Source organism: Macaca thibetana, chromosome 1 (genome assembly GCF_024542745.1).
Source record: "Macaca thibetana thibetana isolate TM-01 chromosome 1, ASM2454274v1, whole genome shotgun sequence".
NCBI lineage: Eukaryota > Metazoa > Chordata > Mammalia > Primates > Cercopithecidae > Macaca > Macaca thibetana.
Window position 1 is genome coordinate 100465622 of NC_065578.1, and position 14899 is coordinate 100480520.

General features: G+C 36.8%; 1 protein-coding gene and 1 long non-coding RNA gene across 3 annotated transcripts in view; one reads left to right on the forward strand and one right to left on the reverse strand.

Moving 5' to 3' along the window:
• DPH5 (diphthamide biosynthesis 5) overlaps nt 1-14899 on the reverse strand; it is an 84801-nt gene that overhangs the window by 63278 nt on the left and 6624 nt on the right. The gene's annotated exons all lie outside the window — the stretch shown is intronic.
• The window catches only part of LOC126929234 (uncharacterized), a 68981-nt gene that overhangs the window by 28056 nt on the left and 26026 nt on the right, over nt 1-14899 (forward strand). For both annotated transcript variants that reach the window (XR_007717114.1, XR_007717112.1), the window contains exon 2: nt 2851-2899. This is a non-coding gene — a long non-coding RNA (uncharacterized LOC126929234). The remainder of the gene's footprint in view (nt 1-2850; nt 2900-14899) is intronic.

The following is a 14899-nucleotide window of genomic DNA, read 5'->3' on the forward strand; positions in this document are numbered from 1 at the left end:
AGACTTAATCATACCTTTTAAAATTTATTTTTACTTATTTTAGAGACAGGGTCTCACTATGTTGGCCAGCTTGTCTTGAATCCCTTGCCTCAAATGACCCTCCTGCTTCATTCTCCCAAAGTGTTAGGACTACACAGTCCTCGTACCTTTCATAGTAAAATTCTTGCATTAAATTTTAAGAGTCCACTAAGATCTTCATGAGCTCTTTTCCCTCCTCTTTCACTTTACTGTGGGCTTAATCCAAAACCCTTTGCCCTTCTCTTCATTCTTTCTCCCATTGGAACCACTCCCAATCTTGTGATTTTAATTGCTGCTTCTATGTTAACTTCTAAACCTGAATTTCCAACTTTGACCTATCTTTTTAGCTTTAAATCCTATGTTTTCAGTAATGGTAATTTTAAATTTTGTATTTTAAAAAATGTTATAGGCATTTTTCTAGCAAAAACCACATAGCCACTTAGCCTGTATGCTGAAGACTTTACATACATGTTAAATATTCGCAAAAACCTTATCAGGCCATTACTCTTATTATCCCCCAATTTAAAGATGAGAAAGTTGTGTGAGGCACTGAGTGGTAAAAGAACTTGCCAAAGGTCCGACAGTCAGTAAGTAGTGGAGCTGGGATGCAAACCCACCACAGTGCGCTTTCAGCACATAGGCAGCCCAGACCTCTTTGAGAATTTGGTGAAAACTATGGTCATTCACCACAGAAATAATACAGAAAGTTTCCTATAAATATTAGAAAGTTTATACATCTCTTAGAAGTCTATTTATGGATCCCAGGTTAAGAACACCTGTACCGGATTAGCCAGGTGTGATAGCACATGCCTGTAGTTTTAGCCACTTAGAAGGCTGGAATGGAGGGTCACTTGAACCCAGGAGTTCAAGACTGCAGTGAGCTATGAGCATACCACTGCACTCCAACCTGGGCAACAGAGCATTGTCTCTAGAGAAAAACAGAAATTAAACAAAAAACATCTGTTTTGGAAAGATCCGAGTCACAATAAATATACTAGTAATAAGAAAAACATAGCTAAATTCAATGGTCTAATTTTCTTCATCAATTTGATTCTCCAGGAAAGTGTAATTTATTTTAGCAAATTAGTAGATCTTTATTTTAAAGAAAATAGTGAACATCATGCTCATTCATTTGACACAAATGTAGTGAATGCCTCCAAATCAAGAAGGGAAGACAAAACATGTAAACCAAAAATTACAATATGATGCAACAGTTAGACAAGAACAATAATCTTTGTGAACTGTGCAGAGTAATATGAAAGGAAAGTACTGTATTGAACACAGAGATCAGGTAAAAAATTACTATAATCAGGTAAGAATAAAATCCATGCAAGAGATGAGTATGGAGTTTCTAACCTATGGCAGTGGAAGTGGTGAGAAAGGATTAAATCCAAGGGTTACTAAGGAGGAAAATGCCATCTGAGTTTAGTGGCTGATTAAATCAAGATGAAAGTGAGAAAGGAAAGAAGAACAGCTCAGAGATCTCCACATAGAATGATTAGGTGTAGAGATGCAATTAACCGAGTAGAAACAAGGATAGAAAGGAGTGAGGTGGGGAGAAAAAAACATTCCATTTGGACATGTGATGAATTATATAGAGATAGAGATTCAGAAATAGATATATAGACACAGATATTATATAGTTATATAATCTAAGCATATTTTTAGGCAAAAGTGGGTGACAGAGGGAAGGTTATCAGGCATAATTGTGGGAGGGTTAGTTGGATAGGAGACAGGATACCTGTTTTTCTGAAATAAGAGGACAGACTGCATTCTGCAGTTCCAGTAACAGTTCAAGAAACAAATGACTATTATTAATCATATATTATTTAAAATAGTATCCACTTGAGTGTTTGTCTGATTTTAAATTGTGGATGTCAGTTACATATTTAGCCAAGAGATCTGCTTTTTTTAAAAGCAAATCTGAAAAGCTTATAATTAAAATTGACTATAGCCAACATGTTGGAATCCAAAGTGTATTTGATAATTTTCTTACAGAAAATGTCGTAGGCCTACCAAGGAACTTAGTCTAGTATAGTTAGAACCTGTAATTTCACACTCTTTCAGAGTAAGTGTACTAAAAAATAGTTCTTTTTATAAAAGTGTGCAAGTGATTAAATCCTAGTCAATTGCAAAATGTGTATTTCTGTGATGGCATGTGTATTTAAAAGCTTTGACAATGTTAAAATGCAACTTGATGCTCTTCCTTAGTATGTTTAAATTCAGTATGACATCTCCCTTTGTGGGAATCTTCATGAAGGTAATTACAGCTAAAATAAGTGAAGTTTCCTGATAATGAAATGGCTTTGTTTCTGTGGGTCTTGATTTAGTTTTATTTGTTTATGCAATCAAATGAATAAATATACATCCGCAGAGACAATATATTCAGATTATACATTTATATTTAAAACCTTTCTTTCCAACTTTTTATTTTACAGATTTGTTCAGCTTACTTTAAATCACCAGAATGTAATTAAACATTGCCTTCTCAACTGGAGAAAATAGGCTGTTCTCACATGGTTGGACTTTGTTAAAGAACAATAGATTTAAATAAAACTTCAATAGACTATGGTATGTTTCTTGAGATACTACATGGCTTGATTTTACAATATTAAGATTCAAAACATTGACAAGGTCCCTCCAAGTTGTAAGAGACCACAGAGGTTATCAATTTGTGCCCTTTTTCAGATCAAGAAATGACAGTTCAGAGCAGTAGTTTACCCAGAGCCAAGAAGTATTATATAGTGGATTCTACATGCCAAGCTCTGTTCTAAACAGTTTACATACATTTTATATATTAACTTATTAATTCTTAAATTCATCATTTTACAGGTGAAAAAATAAACACTCAGAGGTGAAGTCACCCAAGAACCCTCACCTAGTAAGTGATGGCCCTGGGATTTGAACCCAGGTATTCTTCGTTTGGGTCAGTGCACTTAACTATGCTCCCAGTTTCTACAAAGGGCAGTGTTGAGACCCTGAAACCATTTAACCTTCTGATATGGTTGGGCTTTGTGCCCCCAACCAAATCTCATCTTGAATTGTAATCCTCATAATCCCCACTTATCTAGGGAGAGACCTGGTGGGAGGTGATTGGATCATGGGGGTGGTTTCTCCTATGCTGTCTTGTGATAGTGAATGAGTTCTCATGAGATCTGATGGTTTTAAAGCATCTGGTATTTCCCCTGCTCATGCTCTTCTCTCTCCTGCCACTACATGAAGAAGGTCCTTGCTTCCTCTTTGCCTTCCACCATGATCGTAAGTTTGCTGAGGCCTCCCTAGCCATGTGGAACTGCAAGCCAACTCTCTTTCCTTTATAAATTACCCAGTCTCAGGTATTTCTTTATAGTAGTATGAAAATGGACTACTATTACTAGTACACAAACACACACACACATATGCTAGGTGTAATACACTGATTTTATTGAATTACACTTATTTATGTAAATGCCAATCTCTTTCACTTGACTGAGATGTTCAATAGATCTTCGATAACAGGAACCATGTTGTATTCACCTCAGTGAAGAGTTCATTACTTGGTACATAGTAGGTGCTGCATAATATTTTTGGATAAATAAATGAGCCAATTTATACATGAAGGATTTTTAGGAAGGTGAGTCTAGAGGTAAGGAAACAAGTTAGATGGAGAGTGATCTCTCTTTGGGAGGTAATATAATACAAAATTCAAGTGGTGAAGTGATTTTGTTAAGGGAAAACACTGAACAGATGAGAAAAGCATTACAAAGGTTGGAGTTGGTGATTGACTGCTGTGAGTGACAGAGAAATCAAAACAACTATATGACCAGTTCAGTCCATCACAAAATTTATTACTTTGATTAATCTTTTCTAAGTTGGACTGAAACAAGATATCTTGTTTTGTTTGTTCATTTTCTATGCATTGAACAATACCATAAATTTTGTCACATCCTTCCTTCTGCTTATTTTAGGTTTCATTTGTTCTTCTTTTTCTCGTTTCTTCAGGTATATGCTTAAGTCATTAATTTTAGAACTTTATTCTTTTTAAATATAATTATTAAATGCTACAAATTTCCCCCTAAGAACTGCTTTAGGTATAGGTAATGAGGTTTTGACTTTTTCATTTTCATTTGGTTCAAAAAAATTTTTTGAAACAAAGTCTCACTCTGATACCCAGGCTGGAGTGCACTGTTGCAATCATGGCTCACTGCAGCCTCAACCTTCAAAGGTTCAGGTGATCCTCCCACCTCAGCCTCCTGAGTAACTGGGACTACAGGTGCATGCCACCATACCTGGCTATTTTCAAAATATATTTTAAATTATTTATGATTTCTTCTATAGTCTATGATTATTTAGAAGGGTTTTTTAACGTTTCTAAATATTTAAAGTTTTTTTTCAGATATCTTTTTGTTATTAACTTTTAGTTTCATGCAGTTTTGGTAAGAGAAATAGTCTATTTGATTTACTTTTAAAAAATTCATTGAGACTTCTTTTGTGACCCAAAATCTGTTTTTTCTTGGTGAATATTCCATTTGCACTTGAAAATAATGGATACTCTGTATTGATTAGAGTGTTCTATATATGTCAGTTAGGCCAAGTTGGTTGATAGTGTTGCTTAGGTCATCTACACGCTTAATGACTTTTTTTTTCATTTACTAGAGAGGAGTGTTAGAATATCGAACTATAACTGTAGGTTTATATATTTTTCTTTCAAGTTCTGTTAGTTTTAGCTTTATGTATTTTTAAGCTCTGTTATTAGATGCATGTACTTTAAGACTGTTATATTTTCTTGATTAATTGACTTTTTAATCATTGTGAAATGTCTCTTTATATCTAATATATCCCTTGTTCTGAAGTCTGTTTTAGCTGATAATAATATAGCTACTCTGCCTTTCTTTTGAGTAATATTTACAAGGTATATCTGTTTCTAGTCTTTTCTTTTTAACCAATCTCTGTCTCTTTATTTAAAGTGGATTCCTTGTAAACAGCATATAGTTGGATCCTGCTTTTTCAGAAATCCAATCTGTCATTAAAATTATATTGTCTATTGTCTGCAACTCCTGTGCTGTCAAAAGTTCTTAACTTTGTAAATGTACAAATACATGGTACAAATTCTCAGCAAGCTGTTGAGAGGGATATAAGAGAGGATGGGGTGAAGAAATGCCTGAAAGTTTCTTCAAATTAACAAAATTTTAGTCAGTACTGTCTGATATCATTAATGGGTGGCAAACATTTTTGGACAAGCATAAAAATTATTTTTGTCATATCACTTCTATTTTACAAAGTAATAATTATATTTAGCATATATCTCAGTTACCAGAACTTTAGCCTGAAACAAACTGTTGACAAATCTGGTTCTAAAATGCTACTGACACTTACTAGGCTACTGAGGAAAAAACACAAGAATGACCATGCTCAAATAGCCTAAAAACTTTATGAGAAATCACATTCTTCACAGTATTAAAATTAAGGAGTTCTTATCTTTTCCAGAGTATCTTCATCAAAAGTTGCATTAGGATGTAGTGTAAGCCACAGTAACAAGGTATCCTAAAGTGTATTGACTGAAACAAGATTAACATTAATTTCTTTGTGATGAAACTCTTCTGGCAGGTGGTTTAGGGTTGGTAAGTTGCCCTAGAGGGGTCAGGGACACAAAACACTTTCATTCCTTTTGTTTTGCCATCTCTAGGCTCTTACCTCATCAGCTTGCTTGAAATTAGTTAGTATCTACCTTACAGCCTGTGGGAAGGGTAAAACAAGAAGAAAATACTTTGTATACTCCTTTTCTTTAGAGGGCAAGATTCAGAGAAGGGTGTATTCTAAAGGCCTTTTCAGGATGCATAAGTTTCTTAATGGAAGAACAAGTTTTATTCACTGTCATTATACATAAGATGTAGAAACATAGTTGGTATGAAATAGTGTAATATGATTTATTACTATAAAATAAATTATGGCATAAATATAAGGGGTATTGTTAAAGTATTTAGATATAAAACTAGTTATTTTGCTTCTGTTTTGACTTTCTGATTTCTTATAATGCAGTCTACAATTCATTTCACTACTCTCTTTCCCTTTTAGTGCATTATTCCAGCAAACTTTTAAGTTATCTATTGCTAAACGAGAAATATTTAGTAGTATGTGAGACAGTCACTGTTCTTTTTGTGATAACTAACCTTCAGGTAAAAAGTCTCCTTTTCCAGGTTTTTGTTTATTTCCATTGTAACTTGCCTTTGAAGCTCTTCACTTGCTTAACAATGTTAGTTCTTTTTGAGAACAAACAAAAAATATCTAGCAAAAGAAAAAAAAATAAAATAAAATTATAGTGTCTAGAGCATTTAGAATTAATGTAATTATTGATACCAATTGTCTTATGTCTACCATCTATTTGTTTTATATTTTTCTCATCTGGTCCTTCCCTTTATTCTCCTTTAAAAAACTTATTAATTGGGTATTTAATTTCTACTATTAGATGATTTTTTAGTTGCTGATTTATTTTTAGTACTTATCTTTAACTTGTCATAGTCAACATTTAAATTATATAATAATACTCCTCCTTATCCTTTATGCTCTTATTATGTCATACATTTTAAGGCTATATATATATATATATATAATCAACCTCATAAAACATTATTATTTGCTTTAAACAGACATAAATATCTTTTTAAGAAATTAAAAATGAGAAAAATTATATTTTATATATGTTCACATATTTACCATTTCTGTTGCTTGTCATTCTTTGCTGTAGGTCCATATTTCTATCTGGTATCATTCTTCTTTGGCTGCAGAACTTCCTTTTACAGTTGTGTACGTGTGTGTGTGCATGCATGCACGTGTGTACGTGCATGTGTGTTCATGTGTGTGTTCATGCGAACGTGTGTGCTGGTCTGCTAGTGATAAACTCTTTTGAAAGAATTCATCTGAAAAAGTCAATGTTTTCCCTATGTATTTGAAAGATATTTTTACTGGGTTAGAATTGTAGGTTGACAGTTTTATTTTGTTCTGTTTCCTTTCAGCACTTTAAAGAGGTATTTTCATTATCTTCTGGTCTGCATGGCTTCTGATAAGAAATTGGCTGTCAGTTTTCTCTTTGTCCCTCTGAATATAATGTGTTGTTTTTCCTCTGGGCATTGAAGAGTTTCTCTTTATCACTGATTTCCAGCAATTTGATTATGATTTGTCTTAGAGTGGTTTTCTTTGTTTCTTCTGCTTGGAGTCATTGAGATTCTTGGATATATCTGAAAACTTGCTTTATGTATTTTTTCTGGTTTACTAGCTGTTTACAGTGAAAGTGCAATGCCCATGGCAAGTGTCTTAGTCTCTCTGGGCTGCTATAACAAAATGCCATAAACTGGGTGGTTTATAAACAACAAATGTATTTCTACAGTTCTGAAGACTGGGAAGTTCACAATTAAAGTGCTAGCAGATTTGGCGTCTGGTGAGGTCTGCTTTCTAATTCATAGATGGGTGCCTTCTCACTGGGTCCTTACATAGTGGAAGGCATGAAGCAGCTCTCCCGGACCTCTCTGATAAGGACACTAGTTTCATTCAGGAGGGCAGAGCCTTCATGATTTAACCTACCTACCAAAGACCCACTTTCTAATACCATAACATGGATGGTGAGGTTTCAACATATTAATTTGGGGGAAACATGAACATTCAGATCAAAATAGCAGGTAATATTTCATGTGTGGAATCAGAAGTCTTATTTTGTTTTTATTGGTAGAAAATGGCTTTTTGAGCTTACAATTCATGAACTTGTTATTAATAATGTCTTCCAAAATTTTCAGATTTTGTTGTCAAATTTGAGAAAACTTCTCTCATTTTTTCTTGACTTAGCCACATACTTTCAGTGCCCGGCACCATAAGACCCATTCATATACCATGACCACGTCTGGACCTGCATCTTTGTGTCATGATTCTAGATGAGTCAGTACTTGGGGTGATAGAAGTATTGCTAGAAGCCCATCTTGAATTTGCTTAGCTAGTTATAATATAACCATACACAAGACTCTGCAGTCCACATAGGCCTATCCCATTAAATCCAAGCTAAATATATCCTTTACTCAACTTCCACTTAGCTGGATCTTTGTTGTTTTTCTTCTTAAAAACAGGGTCTTACTCTGTCATCCAGACCAGAGTGCAGTAGCTCAATAATAGCTTACTGTAACCCCAAATCCCTTGGTTCAAGCAATCATCCTGCCCCAGCCTCTCAAGTAGCTAGGACTACAGGTGTGTGCCACCACATCTGGTTAATTTTTTAAATTTTCTTGTAGAGAAGGGGTAACACTATGTTGCCTTGGCTGGTCTCAAACTCCTGGCCTCAAGCAGTCCTCCTAGCCAGGCCTCCCAAAGCACTGGGATTACAGGAATAAGCCAACATGCCCAGCCAGGTGGATATTAACATTTGCGTAGCCACTCCAACATCCCTACCATGAGGAGAAGTAATGGAGAACCCATAATGAAAAGAGACGCTGGTATTAATTGATTGCAGTTAATATATCTTACTTTTACAAATTGTACAAAAGTGTATGATCACTAAATACAATGCTTGTGTTTCTCTCTGGACCTTGGGAGGGGTTTGTGCAGAGAAGCCCTGTCACTTATGCTTTATTCATTCACTTTACACTAATTCTGCTCTGACTTTACCATTGGTGTTTTAAAAGCAGGATCATTCTATGTCACATAGCAACTCAAAATTTTGGAATTATCTATTCACTAGTATAATCTTGCGCTGTAATAGAAATTGTTGTTCAGCACCGAAAACAGGAATCAGGAAACGTGCTGTTGGTTTGTCTCTTACCTCAGCTGTTTGATTCTGACAAAATCCAAGTCAGTACTCAGTTACATACTGTTTCCCGAGCCCTAGTGGAAAAAGAAAATTGAGTTTAGCAGAGATTTGGATTAAGGAAAAAAAAAATCCCTTTTGCAGTTTAGAGGTCTTAAATGATTACAAAACAAAAATAAGTAAAACTTTTGATTCAAAAGTAGAAAGTGTGTATTTCATTTTACTTTTGTACTTAGTGGTATAGTTCTCACTTGTTTGTGGTTTCATTTGTCCCCTCAGTCTGTCACTCAGAAATAATGAATATGTAAACTTGATATTCACGACTTGGTTTGCTGCAATATAGCCCCCCAAAGTAATTGGACTTTTATTAGTTTTTTCTTGCAAGTATTCCCGTTTTAACAGCTTTGATAGCAACTATATCTTAATTTTTTCTCCTATAAAAATACCGAGAATCCCTTTTCATAAACAAGTGTTTTTTTAAAGATAACTTTATCAACACGGTAACGGTCTCTAAGTTTCAGAGGTGGTGCTGCTCATAAAGAATGAATGGGGGCCGGGCGCGGTGGCTCACGCCTGTAATCCCAGCACTTTGGGAGGCCGAGGCGGGCGCATCACGAGGTCAGGAGATTGAGACCATCCTGGCTAACACGGTGAAAGCCCGTCTCTATTAAAAATACAAAAAATAAGCCGGGCGTGGTAGCGGGCACCTGTAGTCCCAGCTACTCGGGAGGCTGAGGTAGGAGAATGGCGTGAACCCGGGAGCAGGAGCTTGTAGTGGGCAGAGATCGCGCCACTGCACTCCAGCCTGGGCGACAGAGTGAGACTCCATCTCAAAACAAAACAAAACAAAACAAAACAAAACAAACGAATGGTGTCGGGCGTGGTGGCTCACGCCTGTAGCCGAGATTGTAGCACTGCACTCCAGCCTGAGTGACAGAGCAAGACTCCATCTCAAAAAATAAAAAATAAGAAAAAGACAAATGGAATTCTTTGCACACTTAATAGCAACACCTAGACTATAGTCATGTCTGGCTGCTGATAGGAGGTTTAGAATCCTTTTCCTGTTTTGAATGTTCATTCCTGCTTTGAATTGTTATTAAGAAAACAGATTTATTGACAGATTTCTGCTTTTGATTTCAAGTATCAGTGTTGATTGACTGTCTGCTGTAAGCATAATAGTGATGGATACAAAGCCACTAGTATTACCTTTCAGAATAATAAGATTTAATTACATTAAAAGATAAAATGCTGAGGTAGATTTCAAAGGGAGAGATTTCTGTGACCTAAATATTCTAGAACTCAAACTGGGCTTTAAGGTTGAACAGAATGTGAAGAAGGACATTCCATGGGGCAAGCAAAAACACCTCATAAGAGTAAAGGCTTATTTATGTCTCATTTAATTTTGTTTAATTCAACATTTATCAAAAGCTTATTGTCTTCTGAGTATTTTTCCAGTTAAACATACCAAGATAAATATGGAATAGTCTTTACCCTCAAAGAATTTAACAATCTAGGAAATGGGAAATGACATTGACGCAACTACTAGAAGACAGTGGATTTCTTTGAATAGAATTTATAGCATAACCTTTTATTTAAAGGTTGCCTGAGCAACAAACTTTGGGTCAGAAAGATCTGGGCTTAAGCTTTAGCACTGCCTCTTCTTAGCTGTGTAACCTTGAGCCCCTTTGAGTTCAATTTTATCTGTGTCTATCTTCCACAGTATTTCACAGATATAATCTGAAGCTCTCCATCAGCAAACTCATTCTCACCAGGTCAGAGAATTTCACTGCCAGCTGTACTATCAAATAAATGGAACCTGGACTATCTTTCACACCATAGGCTTTGTATCATGTTGCTGCATACATACCCCCAAGGCTACATTAACCCAGTCCAGATTACTCCAGTTCTTGATGTCTGTCTACAGTCATTGTCATCCTGCCTCACCAGCTAAATTAACTGGCCCTGACTCTTCTCAAAACCACATCTGCACTTACCATTCTTTTCAAAGTAGCTCATTGGACTACTCCAAAATATCAGGGTGCTTTCATTTCAGTTTCCTTCCACCTCTCGCTCGTGAGACAACTGTCTCCTTTTGCCCAGGACTCAGGGAATTCCGGGAAATTGGGAATTTCAGGGCTAAACAAGTGAAACAGGATGAGTTAGTCATCCTAACACCAGCCTGGTTCCGGCCTCTAGCCCTTGTTTCTGAAGTGTCGACATATCTGCTGCTTAACCTAATCCAAGTTTGGCAGTCTTCTCAATTTTTTGGTGGGGAGGGGGAGGTGGGATGGGGTCTCACTATGTTGCCCAGGCCAGTCTTGAACTCCTGAGTTCAAGTGATCCTCCCACTTCAACCACCTAAATAGCTAGGACTACAGGCACACACCACTGCACCCAGCTACCTTCTTAATATTTTGAAGGTGAAAAGACATACGTGTAAGAGCCGATTCCCAAAATGTATTGGTTAGTGCTGAGTGAGAATGCCAAGCCAGTTTAAAACTAAAAGCAATAGCAGGTTGCAAATTAAAACTTCTTGCTGCTCAAAAAAATTAAAGACTTGGAACGGCAGCCAGATGGCTGGGGTGAAAGGTTTATGTGATGTCATAGATAAAGCTGGTAAGTAGGTTTGACCAGGATCCCTTTCCTGTGTGTGTACTTGTGCAGATGGGCTTGCACGTGTGTGTACATGAGTATGAGGGAGAAAGTTAAATGCTATGGACAAATTTTGGAAAAATCAGATTGTAGAACTAAGATAGTAACTGGATATAGCAGGTAAGAGCAACTTAACTAGGAAAATGGATTAATTAATAAATTGTTCTCAAATTTTATTTTTATCATAAATTTAAGTAAGCCCTTGGTTCCTTTTATTACATTTCTGTGATAATCTAGTATAATACCCGATATAAATCCAAAGAAGGTGACTGGTTATTTCTAACTTAATATATCAGTATTTCACAGGCAAGTTTGAGATGCATCAAATAATTGTCAGAAATAGGGAAAGAAAGATGAGTAGGCTGGGTGCAGTGGCTTATGCCTGTAATCCCACACTTTGGGAGGGTGAGGTGGGAGGCTCACTTGACCCCAGGAGTTCAAGACCAACCTGTACAACATAGTGAGACCCTGTCTTTATTTAAAAAAAAAAAAAAAAGGATAGTCGAAGTATATATTTAGAACATTTGTGCAATTGATATTTTTAAATTAAAATGTTTTAGAAACTTTTGATATTCTTTTTCTTCACAACCTTATGATAATTGGTCTTTTCTTGCATTTGATGACTATAACTAAACATATTACAACCACTGATTTATTTCCATAGCTGGTTTTATAAAAAGTTCCCTTAATAGTCAATGAAATGAGTTTCTTAACTGAGAGCGCTTTTTTTCCACTCAGAACTAATTAGTTATGCTTAAGACTTTCTCACAAGAATTTCTCTACAGAGGAAACAGTACTTTGACTTTGAGGCTCTCCACTAGAATAAAACTGTCTATGGGAAGGATCATGTCTCCTCTACCATCCCCATTTTCATATAGGCTGTTAAATGTTCAGGAATCTGTTGGTGTTCACAGAACTGCCTTTTCTAATACAATGATTTTGAGGCAAGATGATTCGGGGAGGCAAAAAGTGCAGGACTACAGTTTTGGGCTTCTAAATCAGCAATAAAATGCGTATCAGATATTCAAAAAACTAAATTCCTAATGTATAAATTCAGGGGGCTTCTATTACCATATTAGTCCGTAGCTGTTAACACACCACAATAGAGACAATTAATACTGAGTATACAGTTACAGATAAATTGATCAAATTCATTCACTCAATAAATATTTATGGGGTACTTTCTATGTTTAAAAACATTTCTAATCACTAGGAATATTGTCAAAATATTAGCCCTGTAGAGTTTACAAAATAGCTAGTAGAATTTACAAAAATCTCTAGCCTTGTAGAATTTAAATTCTAATAGAGGAGACAGATAAAAAACCCAAAAGTAAATAGTATGTCAGATGGTGATACATGCTATGAATAAGTAAAGCAGCCTAAGAAGGTTAGGGAATGACCCAGAGTGGATAGGGCAGGTATGCTGCTTGAGATATGGTGTCAAGGAAGGCCTGTCTGAAAAGGTGATTTGAGCAGAGACCTGAAGGAAGTGAAGGAGTGAGGGAGTGGGCCTTGAAGGTATCTGAGGAAGAGCAGATGAGGGAGCAGCAAGTGCCAAGATCCCAAAGCAGAATTGCTGGACATATTCAAGGAATAGCAAGGAGGTTAGTTTGGTAGGAGCAGGATGAGAAGGGAGAGAATGGCAGGAAATGAGGTTAGAGAGGTGGGAGCAGGGTGGCAGATCTTGTCAGGTTTACAGATTACAGTAGATATTTTGGGCATTCAATCCCAGGGAGATGCCTTTAGAAGTAGAAAGTTGCATTTTTTTTCCCTTCAATTTTTATTTTAAGTTCTGGGGTACATATACAGGATATGCAGATTTGTTACATAGGTAAATATGTGCCATGGTGGTTTGCTGCACAGATCATCCCATTGCCCAGGTACTAAGCCCAGCATACATTAGCTATTTTTCCTGATGCTCTCCCTCCACCCCCTCAACAGGCTCCAGTGTGTGTTGTTCCCCTCCATGTGTCCATATGTTCTCATTGTTCATCTCCCACTTATAAGTGAAAATATGTGGTGTTTGGTTTTCTGCTCCTGCATTAGTTTGCTGAGGATAATGGCTTTCAGCTCCATCCATGTCCTGCAAAGGATGTGATCTTGTTCCTTTTTTACAGCTGCATAATATTCCATGGTAGATACATGGAATATTACATTTTCATTATCTAGTCTATCAGTCACTGATGGGCATTTGGGTTGATTCCATGCCTTTGCTATTGTGAATGGTGCTGCAATAAACATATGCATGCATGTATCTTTATAATAGAATAATTTTTATTCCTTTAAGTGTATACCCAGTAATGGGATTGCTGGGTCTAATGGTATTTCTGCTTCTAGATCTTTGAGGAATTGCCACACTGTCTTCCACAATGGTTGAACTAATTTACACTCCCACCAACAGTGTAAAAGCATTTCTATTTCTCCACATGCTCGCCAGCATCTGTTGTTTCTTGACTTTTTAATAATCACCATTCTGACTGGCATAAGATGGTATCCCATTGTGGTTTTGATTTGCATTTCTCTAATGATCAATGATGTTGAGCTGTTTTTCATATGTTCATTGGCCACATGAATATCTTCTTTTGAGAAGTGTCTGGTCATGTCCTTTGCCTACTTTCAGCGGGATTTTTTCTTGTAAATTTCTTTAAGATGCTTGTAAACTCTGGATATTAGACCTTTGTCAGATGGATAGATTGCTAGAATGTTCTCCTATTCTGTAGGTGAAGGTTGCATTTCTTAATTAAAATATCCTCAAACCAAATGGGTGTTCCTTCTCTTATGTTCAGGTATATAATGACCCCTGCTTTTGCTAGAATGTCTTTCCCTAACAAGGGAGTGGGGCTTTCTAGCATAATTAGAAAAGCATGTGAAAAGAGTAAAGTTCCCCAGTCACAACTTAGTGGCTGGGAGAAGTATCTAGTGACTGGCCATCCTAGGACCCTTCAGATAGTGACAGATCTGGAGGACAGTTGTCCAGGACAGGAGAGTAAGACTGAGAAGGCCGTGCCAGTGTCCAGGAGACAGTTAACCTCCTGGCCCTCAATGGTCAAGCATACCCAGGGCTCTGTGAAGGTGATGGAATGGGCTGGTGCTTGTCCCGGGCACCCCTCCCAAGGAAATCTTAACTGCACAACCCCTACTATGCCCCAATTCAGCAGGAAGCAGTTAGAGTGGTCATGGGCCAACCTCTCCAACAGCACTCGGATTTTCCTGTTGAGAGCGGGGACTGAGACACCGGACTAGCTGGATTTCCTAGGCTGACTAAGAATCCCTAAACCTAGCTGGGAAAGTGACTGGTTCCACCTGTAAACACCGGGCTTGCAACTTAGCCCACACTCGACCAATCAGATAGTAAAGAGAGCTCACTAAAATGCTAATTAGGCAAAAACCGGAGGTAAAGAAATAGCCAATCATCTATTGCCTGAGAGCACAGTGGGAGGGACAATGATCGGGATATAAACCTAG